A 14016-nucleotide genomic window follows, 5' to 3' on the forward strand; every position below is an offset into this window, starting at 1 on the left:
GACTGGAGCAGAGCACCAAGGTCAGCTGATCCCATATTGGGAACGCTGGTCCGCTCCTGGAGACGTTTACGCAGGAATCGTCGGCGCTCAGTGACCACAGAAACAGTTAAAACCCGATAAAAGTGCGGCCGCCAAACGTAAAGCAACAAAAACACTGACATGATATCGACGCAACAATTACAGGAGCCGAGTAACAACCTTGGTAATACGGCCAGACTCTACGCTCCAGCTAAAGGAGAGTGATAGCTGGATCAATACCGCAACCCCTGGAGTGTGTGTGTGTGTGTGTGTGTGTGTGTGTGCGTGTGTGTGTGTGGAGGGGCGCTCCCATAGCATTTCATAGCACGGTAGCCATCATGACCCTCTGGGCTGGAACTAATTGGTGTAAGATTAACTTTCCAGTGGGGGATGATGACCCCGAGCGCAACCTCACATCTCCTGGTCGGGATACGGTGAGGGTGATTATTTGCTTCTGGCCACAGTCCGATGGGACAGGAAATAAAAAGAACGGACGGGGGATTGTCCGGGTCACCGCGTTCAGAAGGCTCTTATCACATAGCTTAGCTAAAGCTAGCGACTCAGTTTGAGCTTTTACCATAAGAGAGAGGAACAACCGTTGTTTTTTGTTTAGCCGCGCTAACATTTGTTGTCTCTTCACACTGTTTGTTCTCTCCCGCCGCTCGACCCCGATGACCGGGGGCTCGCGGCAGTCGATTTCGGCGTCGCACCTTCGCCCTCCACGAGGTGGGCTCGCTCTTGACGTGCTCAACAGCATCGATCCGCCCTGGCTTTGATTATTGGCGAGTTAGTACTCGACCTCCAAATCCGCTCGGCCGCGTGGCTGTTAGCCGACGTGGCTACGGCGCGGGGGGGGGGGGGGGGGGCCTCGCTCGAGGGTTCTGCCACAACTGAAGCGATCGGTGGTTCTTCCGGTGTTCATTTCTCCTTCATCTCCTGACGTCTCAATATTCCTTTACGTGCTTTTCCGCCTGACAGCCGTCCCCTCGTGATTCCGCCCGTAATCGGCGGTGTGACGGGGTGACCGACAACGAGGGAGGAAGCCCATTCATGTGCAGAGCGGAGCTGTCTCCCGCTCGCCGTGCGGATGCGGCTCAGACGTTCCCGGCGTCACAGCAAACCTGACAACCCACGACCCATTTCAGCCGCCAACAAGCCGGAGGGAAGACAGCGGTTTTCACGGGTGAGCGCCGCGCAATAGCGGCAGCCGCTCCGCAAGGTACCCAGACGATTTGCGGGTCACATCCCCTTTTAGGGCCGGCGGCGGATCGTGACTCCCCGCCGGCGCCGCGATTTTGCCGAAATTGTTGCCTCTGATTTCCGACGTGACATTCTGCCGGCGTGTCAGCGGAGGCCTGGCGCCGGAATCACGGAGAGTGCTGCTCGGTCTGCTCTGCTGCGGCGCATTAATAAGCGAAGGGCGACGCGGCTCTGGGACAGGAGAGACCGGAAGGTTCGCGGCGGCTCGGGACGAGTTTCCCCAACAAAAACACCGGCGACTGGTCGGACTGGAAAGGCGGTTTGGGAGGAGGCGGCTGTGAGAACCTATAACACCTATAGCCAGCCCATTCGAACCCTGACCTTTGACCTCTCACCCCTGACCCAAATCAACCTGGATGCAGGTTTGGGTGCTCACACACGCACAGACACACACGTGCACGCACGCTTCCGCCGAACTGTGGAACCTTCGACTCCATGTTTCCTTCTCAGCGTGAAAAGACGTAAAAACTTTTTTTTTTAATATTAAAAACTATCATTTGCTTCTTTGCTGGAACTTTTCCCCCCTTTCTGGTGCGTTTCCCCTGGTGTGTTTATGTAGGACACGCAGGATGTTGTTGTTTTTGTGCATTAATGAGCGTGTGAACGGCGCTCCCTGGGAAAAAAAATCCTATTTTTCTAATATATATTTATAACAGCTACACTGGGCACAAACCACAGCCCCTAATTGTGTCATTTGCACAGCGAGGGGCAGAATCAGCGGTGCGACAGAGGAAATCGTACCACACGCTAACGAATTTACACAGAATTAAACAGAAAACCCACATTCCTGTGGTTTAGCAAGTGGAACGGAGCTGCTCACAGGTCCTGTAGCCGTTTGCTAAATGCTAACACAAATGACGCGTGCGAGAATAATTCAGTTTGTGTTTCAAAACTAACCAAAGATGGCGGCCGATGGCGCCTCACCGCCTGCGCAAACAGCAGCTTTTTCTTTGGAGGACGAAGGACAGTTAATCGTGCAAATGTTGCTACGCTAATTTCTGTTTCCCGATGATGCTAGCACCCTTTCTCATCCAGGCTCTCCTTTCAATAATCTGCAACTTCCTGTAAACTCCCATCAACGGTACGCGTGCGCTCCAACGTCTCCACGCAAACGCTGCCCGACCTCGTTAGGAGTAAAACGAAAACTCTCCCAACCGGAAAACCCGTCTCGACATCGGAGGGGGACGATGACGTCTTTGTTTTGTCACGCCAGCCCCGATTAGCCAAAACAGCAGCAGTTTAATTTTGCGAGCGGTAATTTCGTGCGGGGTTAGCTCCACGTTGATGCATATTTTACAGCCAGTTTAAAAAAAAAAGAAGGTTTTTGCCCACGAGACTCATTTGAAGGAGTCCAGCTCGTGTCCGTCAGTCGCTGGAAAATAAAGTATTAACGGCGTGAACTCGACCAGTGTCCCCGATGTGAACCATAAATTCTAATATTAGGTCTAATCACGCTGCGCCGTGACTCACACAACAGCAGCGCCGCAGATTTACGACACGTTCTAACCGCTGGGAGGTCGCACGGAGGTCAAACTGCAATTAAACCCCAGCTAAAGACAGATGGACAGGTCCAAGATGGCCGCCGGACAAAACGTCAATATTTACTCAAGTTTGACAGCTTTGAATTAAATGAGTGAATATTTCCAGCAGAGTAAGTCGGTGCTAGGTGCTAGCTAGCGTCGGTAGACCGCTGGCGGGCAGAGAGCCGAAGGTAAAACCAGCCTCGGGCTGAACGCCAAAGTTTCCTCCGACTTACGTCACACCAAAACCACCAAACCTGGACTTTTTATTCGATGAGGAGCCTCATCGGTGACAAACGAGACTCCCGCCTGCGGAAACGGACGCACGCGGTTAATTAGCCTGCAATATAAACACATTTAGACCTCCAGTAATATTTACTGCAATAATGTCGACAAACAAACATCCCGTATTAGCGTTAGCGTTAGCAAAATCCACTCATCTCACAGCTGGGATTAATCAAGCACAGGGGAACGGAGCGTTTCCAGGATCTTTCCGGCTCTTTTTTATATCCAAACCACAGAATCGCTGCCAGAGGAACGAAACAGCACCAAACCCAAATGCATCCCTGCTCAGAGGAAGCAGGAGGAGGACCGGGGTTGGCTCTGAATCCAGTCCCTTTAACTGGGACCTCGTGGGTGCAAACGCGGGTCGAGCTCCGAATCCAGATGTGTTCAAGCCTCTGGATTCTCGGCGGAAGCCTCCTCCTCATTTCCAGTCAACACGTTGGACACGTTTCCACACCCGCCATGACGACCACCCTTCAACATTAAAACACTCTTGTTTGGCTAATCTGGCTCCTTTCCTTGAAGCACAACCGCGTCCGTTTCCACGGTGATGCATTGCTCCGCTTTGATGTATCGCGCACGTCTTCCAGAAACGGACAGTTTCAGCACAGGAACGAGTAGCACGCATTGAGTCTTTTCGGACAAGCAACGCGTTACCATGGTGACCGACCCGTATAGGAGGTCTGTATAAGAACTGGGTGTTTGCAGAGTTCGGAGGAGGCTCGCGCTGCTGGCAGCTAGCCCCAGGTTAGCCGCGAACATTGCCAGGTTTTCTCCAATGAAAGCCGAAACGAGGAAGCCGGCTGAAAGAGGCAACATGGCCGTCAGAGACATCGCGGCTCGCGGCCCCGGGGTCGGGCCTTTGCTCTGCGAATACGCGCCTCATCAACCTCTGGAATCTCCTGTTCTCCCTCCCACTCCTTCCCCAGTCGCTCCTTCTCTCTCGCTGCACCTCCCACCTCCGCCGACCCGCAGCGACGTGCACCCGGGCGCACATGCTCGGCTCATTTGTGCGGGCCAATCGCAGCCTGACATTGTGTCTGACAGTTCAGCTCGTGCTATTCCCAGAGGGATCTATTAAGACGCGCGATTCCGTGAGCTGCTGGAAACGGAGAGCTGCGCTCCGCAGCGGATTACTTAATCAATAATATAGGGAAGCATTAAAATAAACTCGTTCCTACGCCGGGAGAGAACAGAGGTCGAGGACGTCTGACTTTGACGGAGCAAAGCCGAGCGTTCTGCCGTAAACAAGCATTTAGCTATACCAAAAAGACGGTAAGGATGTAGAGGAATCTATTGTTTTGGCAGGAGTACGCGGGCCGTGGTGACCCCGAGCAGCCCTGTTTTTGTCTTGATGCGAGTTTATTTCTCTAATTCCCAGCGGAGACAAAAAAACCTCATTACCATGCAACGCTGTTGCGTAACCGCGCCGCTGAACTCCTTTTGCCTCGGCGGGGATCGAAGTCGTCTTGCTGCGCTAACGTGGCTTCTCTTCAAAATGCTAATGGACAAACTGCAGATGAGTCCTCCTTCACTGTCCCACCGAATCCAGTTTATTTGTCCTCTCTGTCCCGGAATCACCGGTCTACTTACTTCCAGAATAAAGCAGATTAGCATTTCAGAATAGCTCCTGAGGATTCATCAGGCCATTTTCTGGCGCTAGCACCTCACCAGCGACATCGCTCGCCGAGGCACAACTTATGTAACGACCGTGAATTAGACGGAGAGCAAATTTTACAGCACCTGCAAATTGGCGAATAGCTACTTGTCTCTAATTTATGCTAATACCCGCACCGGCAAATTCTTCCTTGGGGAGCATTAGCGGCATAAGCTTGTGCTTAATAAAGTGACTGTTTGCTTTATTAGCTATGCATCAAAACCAGCAGATGTTCCCGAGTCACACACTCGGGTTCACGGGGTCAGGGCTAGTCCGAGATGCTAAGGAAGCCGGGGGCTAGCTTTTCGGTCACAGAGGCCAAAGGCTCTGCTGTGTGCCAGCAAAAAATTCTTGTGTTTCCCGGGCGAAGCCGGAGGAAATTTTCCATCTGGATGAACCACAAACAACTTTGACAAAGCATCAATAACTGATGAGCCGGGGTGAGAAGTGGCCGGAGAGTTCCTGTCTGCGAGCTATTGTTCTCCTCGGCGCCCGTTCCAGGACGTGCTAGCACGCCTAAAAATACACCTCTGTCGTTTCTGCTGGAGAAGAATGCTTCCTTCACTGTCGGAACATTTGCACATGAATTCTCAGATGTGCTCCCTGATGGTATCTGATCCTCCCACACCGCTTCTCTGACTGGAAATACTGGATGCTGCACCTGCACCGCTCAGGAGATGGTAGGAGGCAGGAAGTGGATCTCAGAAACCGAGATTCCGAGGAACTCTATTCCTGTCAGCTAAAAAACCCCGAAGCTCACGATGGTGCCGAGGCATTCTTAGACACAAACCCCACTGCTGATTAGGTAAGACGATAGCTAACGCTAACATGCACGTTTTTGGATTGTGGGAGGAAACTGGAGAAGTTGGAGAGAACCTACGCAGGCTGTGGGAGCCAGAACCAACTCCCCTCTCGTCAGCGGCGGTTTGACGACTTCCTGTAAACAAGCGCCAGCGTGATTCAATTAAACCCTTTACAAATGAACCGCAATCTGGAGCGAGCGCCGATCGCTCTCTCATTAGCCGCCTCACGCGGCGGCATCTGGATCCTTTCATGCTTTCCTCTGTTTGCCGCGTCTCTCACCAATTCACCCTTTTCCTCCCCCCGTCCCGCTTTTCCGTCTCATTACGAAAGCCCCTCGGAATCGTAATTATGCACGACCGACCATATCATCTCCAAATATTAGTATGCTAATGCGTGTTTTCATACACAGCCGATACTGTGGCGCGGACTCGCTAACAACCCATGAAGTGGCTTTTGGAAGGCAAATAAATGAGTAAAACAGCCTATAAACACCGAGGAAACCTTCTCCCCGAGGACCTCCAGCCCGTGTAAAACAAAGCTCCGCCTACTGGCTGCCTCGAGCAGACCGCCCCCCCCGGGGAGACCAGGTAAGGCGATTATTTAAGCCTCAGCACCTACGTGGCAGCACTTTGTCTGGTCGGACGCTGCTAAATTTGCTCCGGTGAAAGCTGTCGGGAGCAGTTCGTACCGCCGACCTAATATTTGTATTTTACTAGCTTATTTTTGGACCGACCCCGGAGGAAATGACGAGAACTTGGGTTCTGTCGGAAATTCCCTCCATTTATCCGCTCAAAGAGTGCGATCTTCCGCCGGACCCCGGGGCTATTGTGTTTTTATTTACTTTCTGGTTTGTGATAAAATATCCATGCTATTCACCGACGGCCGCCGGCCTCCAGTGGAGATGAAATTAGAAATCTATAATTCAGTTCACACATCAGAAAGTCGGCCCAGAAGAGTAAATGTTTGAAAAGAGAGACAAACAGCGGAGAGAGCGAGATCTTAACGCCTCAACTCTTCACAAGAACTTCAAAAACGGGAATATTGACACTGAACATTCCAAAGACGCTCAGAACTTTTGACGCCGCGGCAGCTGTGATCATCGATTCTGTATTTCGGCACCTTTTATGGTCAGTTGACGGTCGGACTTTGGGTTCGAGGAGCAGCCGTACAGCCGCCAACCACCAAGATACCGTTCCCTTCCTGCGCTAGCGGACGATCCGTCGGCTGAAGAGAACGTGAACTAGCGAAGAAAACGTGCGTCGTGTATCACGTTCACTCAATGGGAGCAGCGAGCGGGTTAGCGGTCGCTCCAGCCTCCAGCTGTTCTCCCGACAATCCCCGAGTAATAACGGTAAACGGGTAATATCCGCCGAGCGTAATTGCTGTTGCCGCGGGACGCCTTCATAAAAAAAGAACCACGTTGAGGAAGGCGGTTTGTTTGCCGACTCCCCGTCGGCCCTGAGGAGGGCTCGTCAGAACGTTCCGTTTGTGTCTTTAAATGCAAAACAGCGGGAGGGAAACGTGACGTGAAAATGCCGACGTGAGAACTTCCTCTGAACTCGCCCTGTTTGGAAATAAACTTTCCACATTCGCCGGTGGTTGTGCGGTTGTGTGTTTGCGTGGTTGTGTGCTGGGCCGTCCACACATAAAAAACTCCGGTAAACGCAGCAACCCCGGGGTTCCCTCCTCTGCCTTCCAGGAATAATAAAGCGTATTACGAAAAGCAATAAGCTCCTTTTATTAAAGCGAATCCCCGCACTACCTTTAAGCCAGAGACGGCGCGTCAATCAAAGTTGTTCGCGCCCAGTTTCTCGTGATACGAGAGCGCCGCTTCTCCGATGGTTACAGATGGGAGTTGGAAGCATTTAGGAATGGCCGAACGGGTCATCGTGGAAAATGAGGAATGAACGGCAGGATCCTGGAGGCAATGAGGCAGCTCTGGATTTACTGGACAATCAGACGTTTGAATTTAGCCCCAGAAGCTAACGCTCTTCCTGGAAACCGTGGAGCTTCTCTGAGGAACCTCTGAATTATTAAGCCTCCAAACTCTGTAGTTTATTGACACACAAATTCAGCTCTGGATCGTCTTTCCCTCTCTTTCCTTTTGAATTGATTCCGCCTTCCCGTCGGGCATTATCAGCATATTGTACCGATATTTCACCGGCCTTGATGATACCTCCCGTCAACGGGACGCCAGGAAGCACCGGGGAAGAAATAGATTACGTCCGTTTCCTTCAACCTCCAACAGAAAAGACGGGTTTTCCGAGGGTCCATCCCTTAAACGACGACAAGCGGACACTTTTATTTTGAAGGAGGTGAAAAGTGCCGCACAAGCAGTGGGAAAAGCCGCCGCTTCCACGCGGTTTACGGACCATCTGCCACCACCACACGAGAGGGTCCGACAGGCAATTTATTAGACCGCCTCCAGCTGGGCTGGACGACCTCTGTGGCATACGCCGCTCCAGCAACGCTAGTTTGTCATCTACGTATCCTGAAAATATCGGCGCTACGCCGGCCGATTACAGCATTTCTCGCCGGAGCCCTCGCAGGCGTTAACTGGGAAGGGAAGTTGACGGACAGTGTTGGTCCAGAATTAAGGGCGAAGCTAATTTGTGGCTAGCTAAACTGGAAGGTATAAAAGGCGCAGGTGTTTATTGGTAACGACACTGCAGCCGGTTCAGAGGTTGGAGGGGAGGAAAAGTGGGCAGCTGAAGGAAGGAAGGAAATGAAAGCATCGTTGCTGTCAATAGAAAACAATGAAGGCAACTGTCGCTAACGCCACAACTGTCTAGAGCTGGTCCACCATAGACCTTTACATGGTTATGGTGGGAATAATCATTTCATCAAAGAATCAAAGAAAGGAGTTTCCTGCTTCCGGGCAGTAAAAGGGAGCCCTTGTTGAAGCTGCGCTGGTAGCTAACCTGCAGCTGGTGCGTGTGGCTGGTCCCAGCTAAATAGTGACTTCCTGTTTCCTCCAAAGAGGGTGAATGCGACACTTTTCCACCTCGGGTGGATGACGACGTTCCAGAGCGACAGGAGACTCAAAGCCAAAGATTGGGAGGGTCAGTTCGGCTTGTTTTGAGGGAACGTTCTCACGTCACTGCTAGCATATTCGCACCAGCCTGCAGAACATGAATCAGCCTGGATAAGGTGAACACAGGAGCCGGTGACCTGTTCCAGATCAGGAAAAGGAGCTTCAGAGGCTGCGGAACGCCGAGGAGCTCTGGAAACCCGCCGGATTTTTCCCACTGAATGTCCAATTGGAGAGAATTCTCAGATCAGCGGGTGCACCGAGCTAAACGCCATGAGAACCTCCCCAGTCGTCTCGGGTTCCGTAACCCTCCGATCAGCTCGGAACATTAGAAGAGCCGAGGAAGCTCGCTGGAGAGGAAAGCTGTGTCATTGTGTCACCTTCAGCGCCGAGAGAAGCACAGAGGCGTCGGAGAACCTCCCACCGAACATATGTTTCTCCTAAACCCGACAAAACAACCGGCGTGAGGCTGAGCAGGGAATGACGGAAGAGCTCTGTCAGGAACGCTCCGATCTTCGATCAGGAAACAAGCCCTTCCGGTTCCTAAAATATGGACGGACATCGTGCGACTCCCGGTTTCGTCTGTTTGGGGTTTTGGCTCCCAGAGTGTTTTCTCACATCTGAATTCCAAAAAACTGGAAATTGTTTTTTTTCCTTTTTTCCTTCTCTGTCGCATCCAAACGATGAGCTCATCCGAGGAGCCGTAACGACGACGGGAGGCGGCCTCGGAGATTAAACGCCACCGTGTGACAGCAACAAAGACGGCGGCGCTTTAATTAGGGAGCGTTTGTGCAGTCTTCCATTCAAACTATGTTCCAGTTCCCATCTCATTTGCTAAGTGAGGGATTTTAAAGCGTCGGGGCGTTTCGGAAGTGGAGCCGTAATTGCTAACAAACCTGACTTTAGCCCAGAGAGCTAACCCAACATTTATGGCCCCCGCCCGCAACAACTGTGACACGTGTGCTGACATTAGCGCCGACATTAGCGCTGGAACTCAGCCGTCTTCCTCCTCCTCCCTGTCGGACTTGCTTTTCCACCCTTGTTGCCGATTGATCGCTGGCGTTCCCCACCTGAGGCGACGCCGGCGCCAGCCGATATCTGCCCATTCAAAGATGAAAACCAGTATCGTCGCGCCGTCACTCTGCTTCCCACAGAGCTCGGCGCTAAGTGGCGTATTAAAAACGGTCTGATTCCCGGGAACAAAGGAAATATGCAAATCTCCTTTATCCCATAATCCAGCGGCGATCACAAGAGGCACTAAAGAGCAGTTCAGTCGGCAAACGGCGCCTCTTATGACGGGCGGGAGCGGAGCGAGCAAGTAATTCCGGCCTCCTAGAATAATCCCATGACTCATAAATATCACCTGGCTTCTGGATATCAGATATAAAGAGCCGAAGTCACCCACTCAATTTTATTTATGTTGCTTTACTTGGAGGGACGCCAGCTATATATTCTAGCTGGAACTCGCGCCGCGTCGAAGCAATAAACAAATCCCATTTCGCTCATCCTCGGCGGATCGCGCAGATATTGAAATCATGACTCCGGCGCCGCGGCTACGGTGGGCTTCTGCTAGCCTGATTTGATGCTAGTTTCCAGCGAATGAACCGAATCGCTCGAGCTCGGATCGCTTAAAAGGAGACCTGAGTGTGATTTGTTAAGAAGCAGCAGCATCGGCGGCAACGCTTCTGAAGAGAAAAGACGCTCGGGTAATGAGTTGCACACAACGCGGCAACAAAAGGTCAAGAGCGCTTTCATAACGCAGCTCTTGAGGATCGAGAGCCCGACCTTGTACGATGGATTCAAAGGTTCCGTCAACAAAGCAGGCGCTAGAACGGAGCGGCGGGCGAGACGCGCGCTGGATGGCTGCGGGGTTAGCGTTAGCGTACCGTTACGCGTGTCATCGGCCGACTCTGAATCGTGACCGCGGTTCAGGTTTCTGAAACACGGAGACGTTTATGCGGAGCCGGGTCGCGAGGCCAGGTCCGTGCGAGTGCGGCGCCAGCCCATAATGAATCACTCGGGAGCCGTTTCGTAAGACCGGCCCGGGTTGATAAACGAGGGCCGCCGTCGTCTGCCAAACCACGAACGCTGCCGAGGCGCAGGAACCCGCTGGAGAGCCTGGTGGCCCACAGACCTCTGGGATTACGACCCGGTTGAGAATGATGGGATGTGACACAATCACGGCTGGGATCCATCCGTTCCCTGACGTGTCGGACCCGCACGAGATCAGGAACATGGTTCTAATCTTCTGGCTGGACCATGTTTACACGTTGAGCTAAACCGCGCCAGACAGAACAAATCCATTTCAGAGCTGCGAGAGGAGGCAAAACGGGGACAGAATGATGTCACTCCGGTGCCGTTTCAACCCAGCACGAAGCCGAAACCGGGCCCATTTTTTTCAGCCTCCCTCATGCATGCGTAAGTTAGCTTAAAGGGCACAGTAGCGACAGCGGTCCAGCCAGCTCCTCGTGGGTTGAGTCACAGTTTTCGGGTTCCTAACCCCGCTGACTGGAGGGATCAGGGTCCAGACTGCAGAACCGAGGAGGGGTCACGCTATAAAACCAGCCCCACCAGGAGACCTAGCGGCGTTAGCATGCAGCCCACGTGCTTCAGGACACCTCGGAGTTCGAACGGGTCATCGGCCCCTGATGAACATGGAGGTCCCGCAGGAACTGGACCTGAATGCATCTCTGCAGTCCAGCGGAAAGAACGGACCCGGACTAAAAGAACCATCTTTGTTCCACATAAACTGGTGTAACGGCGCCCTGCTGATTTATGAGCGCTGCTGCTGCGGCGAATATCAGAGAGTCTTTTACAAAAACCCGCTTCACTGGAATAATAAATATTCCGATTTCATCGGTTGTTCACCATGTTCTTCAGGGGGCAACCAAAATAAACACGCGGGGGGGGGACACAAAGCGAGCTACCAGAGCGCGCTAACAACAAAGACCTTTGGAAGTCCTCCCGAGCACCCCCGATGCTAGCGCGGTTGCTCTCCTTCTTCGGGCGCGTTGACCCACATATTGTTCTTTCAGCAGCAGATGAAACGAATGCAGCTTGGAGTTAAAATTCCATCTGAGAGGGAGGAGACGTCCGCCGTCCGGACTTCCGAACCCAAACGTTTAAAATCACTTGATTAAGCTCAACGAGTTCTTGTGGGTCGTGGTCTCGCCATGATTGAGCACCACCACGTGATCTTCCAGGCCGGCTCACTTCCAGGACAGATGTTTCTCCGCTGCCCCGATGGAACGTTTTCTCGAAACTCTGGCGCCCACGCGGCCTTTTCCCACAAGCCACTGCTGTTTTCTGCGAAAATCCTTGAACGGCTTATGAGTCCCAGATCAAGTCCCTCCGTACTTCTTATCTCTGTCCAGGGGACTTGAGCCAAACTTCCAAAAAACAGGAAATTCCAGAAAAGAAGCAGCCTGACATTCCGTCCCGGCCGCGGCGTTCCCGCCGTCTCACACCCTGGATCATCCTTAATGAACTCCGATGAAATATTCATGCCGCACAATTACTTAAAGCAAGCGATATGATTAATACATGAACTATAAATCATGCGCACGCACAACACAACGCGCTGTCTGCGTTTACAAATGGGACTGGAGGAGGGGCGTGGAGTGGGGGGGTGGGGGTGGGGGGGGGGGCAGGTTACTCCGATCAGGAAGGAGGCCTCCAAACCCACAACTACGGCCGGAGGTTTCGGATCGAGTTCTGTCGCCTGTATTTTTAGTTTTTCCCGCCTGTTTTGCTCCTCCTGGTTCTGCTCTGATCAGCAGCCTGCCCCCCCCCCCCACCCAGTCCCCCCCCACCCCCCAGTCCCCCCCCCCACCCCCCCAGCCATGTGAACACTCAGACACCCTGATGTCTCCACTCCAAACCTCCAGATTCCCCTCTCCTCTCCTTTTGCCTGCCTCACTCGACCCCCGCTAGCCGCTAACGCCGCTAACGCCGCTAACGATGACAGAACACCTGGACGCCGACCGGCCGCTCCTCAGGAAATTAACTGGTGGCGCGAAACCTGGAATTCTCTCCTAGATCTCCACAAAACATGGATGTAATCTGGGATTACTGCTGCATTCGAATGGAAAGTTAATTCTGCCGCCCGTGTCCTCGCTGATGTTTCCTAAAGAACCATTAATCTCATACGAAGATTCCTGAAATTATTTTTATCCTCCAGAGTGGCTCAGGGGCAGCTGCTAATGTAGTCTGGATATAATCCAGATTAAACGTGTTCTGAAATGTCCGATTCGATCTGGAATATTTAATACAGAAAATGAATGAGGAAGTAGAAAATATTCCAAATCAGTGGAGATAATCTCGTTGTTTCGGGGGAATCTTATTCTGAATTAATCTTATTCTGGCCGCCAAGCGGCGGGGCCGCGAACTGCAGCTCGGAGCGCAGCATCCCTGCCTCTTCCTCTCTCCTCCTCCGTGCGTGTGCGTGCGTGTGCGTCCTGCCACAGCCTGACAGCACTGCCGAGGCTGCGTTTTCCCAGGGAAAAAAAGGAAAGGCTGCGCTCTCTCAGTTTGGTGCCGCTCTCGGTGTCTTTGGCGCCAGTGGTGAAGAGAGCAGGTACCGTCCGTCCGTCCGACTCTCCCTCCCTCTCTAAGCTGCCTTTTCCCCTCTTTGCTGCGCGCTCATCACATTTCAGCACTTTTTTTTTGGGGTTGGTGCTGGAGGGTTACTGGACCCGCGGTTCTAATGGAATTTCTTGTGGCTGTCTTCTCTCTTTCAGTTGAAGCTGGGGCCTGTTTTTGGAATAAGAAAAGCGTCGCTGTTTTCTGACTTGGAGGGAAGAAAGAAGGGACTCCTCTGGAATTTCCTAAGGAATTTATCCCGACCGCTCCGGTAAGTGGACATCCCGATGAGTGGGTCCTTCTCACGCACAAACCCGACTGTGTCCGCGGATGAAAGCGTTGCTCTCATTGTCAATTCCTCTATTTTGATTGCAGTTACCGGGGTTTTTTGCGCGCTGCCGCCTGCGCTCATAGTAAGTAGACTTTTTCTTTCCTCGCTGCATCTGCTCGTTCCGCGATGTGTTCCCATCTTTTCATGGCGTTTGCTCCAAGTTGCGCGGCCGTGCCAGTGTGTGGGTCGGTGCCCGGGGAGGGGGCGCGTGTTTTTGCACGTCCTGGAGCCGCGGCGAAGAGAAGCGGCGCGTCCGGCGCGCCGCGCTTGCGCCCGCGGATTGACGCTTGCGGGACGCGTTTTGGGTTCACGGCCGTTGATGTTTCGGAGCGGCCCTCAAACACCCCGCCCAGACCTCCAGGCGGTGCTCAGCCCCTCTCGCTGACACCTCGCCGAGGCGCAGGCACGCACGGGCTCCGCGCGGCGCGTCAGCTGCGGTCGTGCGGGGAAAGTTTGGGCTGCACTGGTGTGGATGGCTGCGCAGACTCAGGTGATGGGACGTCAGGTGGGATGTGACTAAGCTGCTGTT

The 14016-nt window shown here is 52.9% G+C and overlaps 1 protein-coding gene and 1 long non-coding RNA gene across 51 annotated transcripts in view; one reads left to right on the forward strand and one right to left on the reverse strand.

The window, feature by feature from the left end:
• The window catches only part of LOC130522892 (uncharacterized), a 130613-nt gene that overhangs the window by 10891 nt on the left and 105706 nt on the right, over positions 1-14016 (reverse strand). The gene's annotated exons all lie outside the window — the stretch shown is intronic.
• The window catches only part of LOC130522885 (receptor-type tyrosine-protein phosphatase delta), a 185191-nt gene continuing 184178 nt past the window's right edge, over positions 13004-14016 (forward strand). For 40 of the 50 annotated variants that reach the window (XM_057027696.1, XM_057027713.1, XM_057027703.1 and 37 more), the window contains exons 1-3: positions 13004-13151; positions 13315-13427; positions 13532-13569. The gene's annotated coding sequence lies outside the window, so the exon portion shown is untranslated. The remainder of the gene's footprint in view (positions 13152-13314; positions 13428-13531; positions 13570-14016) is intronic. The other 10 variants (XM_057027727.1, XM_057027742.1, XM_057027729.1 and 7 more) reach the window with 2 other exon arrangements.

The sequence above is a fragment of the Takifugu flavidus genome, chromosome 3, assembly GCF_003711565.1.
Source record: "Takifugu flavidus isolate HTHZ2018 chromosome 3, ASM371156v2, whole genome shotgun sequence".
NCBI lineage: Eukaryota > Metazoa > Chordata > Actinopteri > Tetraodontiformes > Tetraodontidae > Takifugu > Takifugu flavidus.